The sequence below is a fragment of the Mandrillus leucophaeus genome, unplaced genomic scaffold (genome assembly GCF_000951045.1).
Source record: "Mandrillus leucophaeus isolate KB7577 unplaced genomic scaffold, Mleu.le_1.0 Scaffold125, whole genome shotgun sequence".
NCBI classification, from domain to species: Eukaryota; Metazoa; Chordata; class Mammalia; order Primates; family Cercopithecidae; genus Mandrillus; species Mandrillus leucophaeus.
In genome coordinates, this window is record NW_012100876.1 from 4,428,493 (window position 1) to 4,434,038 (window position 5,546).

A 5,546-nucleotide genomic window follows, 5' to 3' on the forward strand; every position below is an offset into this window, starting at 1 on the left:
CTATTCACAATAGCAAAGACTTGGAACCAACCCAAATGTCCATCAATGATAGACTGGATTAAGAAAATGTGGCACATATACACCATGGAATACTACGCAGCCATAAAAAAAGGATGAGTTCATGTCCTTAGTAGGGACATGGATGAAGCTGGAAACCATCATTCTGAGCAAACTATCGCAAGGACAGAAAACCAGACACCGTATGTTCTCACTCATAGGTGGGAATTGAACAATGAGAACACTTGGATGCAGGGTGGGGAACATCACACACCAGGGCCCATCATGGGGTGGGGGGATGGGGGAGGGATAGCATTAAGAGAAATATCTAACGTAAATGACGAGTTAACGGGTGCAGCACACCAACATGGCACATGTATACATATGTAACAAACCTGCACATTGTGCACATGTACCCCAGAAATTAAAGTATAATAAAAAAAGAAAATGGACTACTACAAATAAATAACTAAAACAACCCCTTCCCCCCAAGAAAAAGAATTACCATAAGATCTAGAAATTCCCCTCCTGGATGTATACCCAAAAGAATTGGAAATAGATGTGCAAACAAAAACGTGTACACAAATGTCCATAGCAGCACTGTTCATAGTAGCCAAAAGCCAGATAACGTTGCTGTTTTGCGCCTGTACACAAGGGGCCTGGGAAATGGAGACCCTGGCTGGGTTACTGCCTCCCAGGGTGAACTCTACACTACGGCAGAAAAAGCTCAACTTTTTGGTGGACAGGTAGCTGCTCTCTGCCTCAAGCACTTAGGGCAGTGTTACTCATTAATATTAATATTTTAACTGTAATTGTTTTCTAATTCAACCTTCCAATTGTACAAATGAGATCCAGGGAGATGAGTGCAAGATTACGGCTAGTCAGTGACAGCACTAGAAGTGGAACAGAACTCTCTCGGCCTCTGACCCACCCTGCGAGCCAGGAGAAGGAAGAAGTTCCGACTCAGGGCTATTTGCTTCAGATAGGCAGGGACTTTGGAAAGTTCATTCCCCAAGACTTAAGAAGCCAACATTTCACGGCTGCTGATAATTTTGTAGGATGGAAGAAGGTCAGTTTTGCTCTTCTCCTGGGTTCTGGAACCTTCCTAACCTGCTCTGCTCACCTGGAGCCCCAGCCCACTGTCACCCCTGCCCTCATCTCCAGACTCTTCTTCCAGCAAGTAAGAGTCACAGCAGGTACCACGCTGGGCGGAGGCCCATGATCTCCAGGTGGGAGGAGGTGACTGCCTGTCCCTGCTCGGAAGCTGTTAAAAAGAACACCTTCTTCTTGCCTTGACCCCATGGCCCACTCTGCCTCCAGCCTGGGGTGGGTAAGGCATGTCCCTTGTTGTCTTGGGCTCACCTCAGCTCCTCCCTTGCCATACAGGCCTTGGGTGGCCTGAACAGGTACACACAGGCTATGCAGCCTGAGAGACAGCAAGGTGGGGCAGGTGGTGGCATGGGAGTAAGGTGGATGCTGTGTGTTACCTGGGCAAGTCACTTCCCTCTCTCGGCTTCCACTTCTCCAGTGCCACCTGTTCTGCCTGGCTTGTGGGGCTGTAGAGGGTGGGGTAAAAATCTGCAGGCACGACAATGTCTTGCACAGTGGATGCTTGTTGATTTTTCAACCTCTCCTACTAAATTCCATCTTCTTTTCATAATAGTAATTGGATTTGTGTGCGGGAATTACCTAACACTCCCCCACTGTGTGTAGTCTTGAAGGACTGTCAATCGAGTTTCCACACCCCTTCCCTGCCCAATGGGTGTGTATATGACTCCAGATCAACCAATCAGAAGCTTCCCTGGGACTTTGAATCTTGAGTGAAGTCACAGAGGACGGGAGAAAAAGAGAGAACGGCTGGAGTTGTTTCTTCCCAGCAGGGCAGCCTGATCCCACCCACTTGTACACACACACACGTGCACACACTCTCACACACATGGATACTCACACTCACACTGTCACACACACACATTCACAGACACACACACTCACACACACACACACAGATACACACTCACATGCTCACACACACAGCACGCACATATTGTCTCTCACACACCATCACACACATTCACACACTCACATGCTCGATAACACAAGCACACACTCTCACGCACTCACACAATCACACATGCTCACAAGCTCACTCAGATGCTCACACACACACTGTCTCACACACACTCTCTCTCACACACACATCCTCGCACACGCACTCTCACATACACACACTATCACACACTCGCATATACACACATTTACACTGACATCTGAGTCTTACAGTACTTGCAAATCCTCCCTAAGGATTTGCTTGTTTCTTCAAGGAGGCCATTAGCCCCTTAAGGGATGACCTCTTATAATTCTGGATTTTTCTTTTTCCCAGTTAGGCTTGCAAAGCAGGGATGGAGGGATGGAGCACCAGCTTCTGTGTCAAGCAGAGCGGGCTGCACTCCCAGCACCCCGGTGCCTCTGGCTCTTGTGGCTTGTTCCTCATCTCTAGCTCCACAGAGTTGTCCTGTGGCTCACAATGGGAATACATCAATAAATTACCTATTGCATCAAAATGAGTTGTTACTATTATCACAATTGTTATAGACACTTAAACCTGAAGGCAAATAAATGATTTTTAGCTGCAAAATGGATCCTATTCTTTTCGGGGGGATGGCTGGCGTCAAGGAAGGTTTTGCTCCGAGATCTAGCTTTTAGGTCCTGAACTCAGATCCCCCTGATGATTTCTCAGCACCCACCATATGCCAGGAGTCACTCTGGGTGCTTTGAAATAAATTTTCTGGAAGCCAGAAGGTCTAAACAATAATAATTTTCTTTCAGTTCCTATTTTTTCTCAAGAACTAGGAGTGTACCCAAGTGAACCCCTTTTCTAGAAGGGTGTGGTTATCAACTATTTTTCTGGTGGAACTCCTTCATTCTCATGAGGGCATATCCTCAGACTTTCAGGGTGGGCTTGTAAAGTGAAGGAAGCCTTGAATTCTGGCTGCTAAGCCAGTCTCCACGGTTCATGCCTGTAATCCCAACACTTCGGGAGGCTGAGGCAGGTGGACCACCTGAGGTCAGGAGTTGGAGACCAGCGTGACCAACATGGTGAAACTCTGTCTCTACTAAAAATGCAAACATTAGCCAGTTGTGGTGGTGCATGCCTGCAATCCCAGCTACTCAGGAGACTGATGCAGGAGAATCATGTGAACCCTGGAGACGGAGGATACAGTGAATGGAGATCACACCACTGCACTCCAGCATGGGCAACAGAGCAAGACTCTGTCTCAAAACAAAAACAAACAAACAAACAAAATCTGTCTGCCTTCTGGGCAGTGGAGCACCACACATTGTCATCAGATGCCCCTGACAGGCAGCCCCATTGATCTCCTCCGGAAAGAGCCAAAGCTGAGGATGGGAACGCAGCCCCGGGTCAGGTACCTCAGTTCAGTGAGCTGCTGGCCTTGCTGGAGCCCCCAGAGGCTGGTTCCCACCCACCCAGAGGAGTGTGACAGGGACCTAGGGCATGGAGGAGGAGTCGGAGCTGTGGCAGGCAGGGAAGATGGTTTCCCAAACAGAAGGGCTCTAGGCAGAAACTGACCTGGAGGACATCCGTATCTCCCCTGCCCCAGATCTGCTCTCCCCTCTCCTCCCACTGCTCTGTGGCCCAGGAGGCTCATCCCTGGAAAGAATCAGAGTTGCCATGCCTCCTCCCACCCCAACTCCCCACACAGCTTACAGGAGAGCCAGCAGGGAGCCCTGATAAGAGAGTAGAGGGAGGCAGAGAGGAAGGAGGAAAGCCGGCGGGGGTCTATTCCCGGGCTCCCTCCCTCTGGGGCACCCAGGACTGGCTGTGGCCTCAGCAGATGGCTCCAGGTGGCCCCCTCTATCCGCCTGTCTCTTCTGGATTCTGATAACTGCTCCCTCCCCTTGTTGCTTTAGGTCTAGAGGGGAGCAACGGTTCCGCTGTCATTGGTTTCCCCGCTTCCTGCCCACATCTTCGTAAACAGTGCCTTTTGAAGGCCTCCTCAAATGATCCTGTCCCCTGCTGAGGGCATGACTGCAAGACATAGCCAGCCCTCTGCAGACAATGTTCTCCATCAGCCCCCAGAATGGAGCTCCCCCTCCATCCTCATCAGAGAGGTGGCTATGAAGTACGCCCACTTGGAATGGGCTTGCAGGGAGACTAGGAACCTCCCGTCTGCCGCATGACCAGGGACTCCAGGAGTTCAAGGAAAGCCCACCTCATGAGAAGCTGATAACCATTCCATCTATTTTTCTTTTCTTTTCTTTTTTTAAGAGGCAAGGGTCTTGCTGTGTCACACAGGCTGCAGTGCAGTGGCGTGGTCATAGCTCACTGCAGCCTCAATCCCGTGGGCTCAAGCAATCCTCCTGCCTCATCCTCCCAAAGTGCTGGGATTGCAAGCATGAGCCACAGCACCCAGCCTAACCATAGATCTTTCTAGTTAAGATTCTGGAGGCATTTCAGCGACAGTGAATGCTGGGGAAGGGAGAGAGAGAGAGGCGGAGGTGGGACAGGGTAGGAAAAAGGCTGAAAGAGGCAACTAACCCTTATCTAATCTTCTTACCACCCTGGGGAATTCTCTCCATTTCCAAGTGATCATAAAATACTCACCTAATTTAGGAGGAGATGGTGACACAGATGTTTCTCCATGGGCACTTTGCACAAGACAGTTCTCATGATAAGTCGTGGAGGATTTAAAAGGTTGCTGACATTTTCCGTTATGTATCTTTTCATTAGAGGTAACTATCACTTTAAGCAAATTGTTTCAGGGCCTGGAATGCTGCAATAAGTGATCTAATTATTGTAGGTTGTAATTTAGGAAGGTTCATTATGTCACAGACATTATGACTCCTGGGTATTACTAAAGGACTCATTTGTAGCCCTTGAAATGATTTTCTCATGAACACATATAATGTCACCCATAGGACGAGTGTGGAGCCTTAAGATGATTTGATATATATAAAACTTCAGCTTTTTGGGGGACTAGATTTTGAGACAGTCACAAACAAATGACCAGATTGGATACTAGATTCATGCCTGGTTAAAGGAAAACCCAGTTCTGACTTGAGCAACACTGGACCCTTCAACTCTATTACCTAACATCAAATAAATCACTTAAGATGAAGGTGACATTAAATGATAACCAAGAAGCTTGTTATGTCTAAATAATTTCCATCCTTTAGAGGTAGAATACACCAGAAATGGCTGGCTTTGAGTTTTATTTATTTATTTATTTTGGATCTCACTGTCACACAGGCTGGAGTGCAATGGCATAATCATGGCTCACTGCAACCCTAAACTCTCTGGCTCAGGTAATCTTCCAACCTCAGTGTCCCGAGTAGCTGAAGCCACAGGTGCACCATCATGACTGGGTAACTTTTGTATATTTTGTAGAGATAGGGTTTTGCCATGTTTCCCAGGTTGATCTCAAACTCCTGGGCTCAAGTGATCTTCCCGCCTTGACTTCCAAAAGTGCAGGGATTGCAGGCATGAGCCATCAAGCCCAGCCAGCTTTGAGTTTTTGTTATTTTCTTCT

General features: G+C 48.1%; 1 long non-coding RNA gene across 1 annotated transcript in view; it reads left to right on the forward strand.

Annotated features, from left to right (window-relative positions):
• Positions 1–2,632, forward strand: part of LOC105533449 — a 32,861-nt gene extending 30,229 nt beyond the window's left edge. Inside the window, exons 2-3 of the long non-coding RNA XR_001005119.1 lie at positions 1,056–1,177; positions 2,378–2,632. This is a non-coding gene — a long non-coding RNA (uncharacterized LOC105533449). The remainder of the gene's footprint in view (positions 1–1,055; positions 1,178–2,377) is intronic.
• The last annotated feature ends 2,914 nt before the right edge of the window (positions 2,633–5,546 follow it).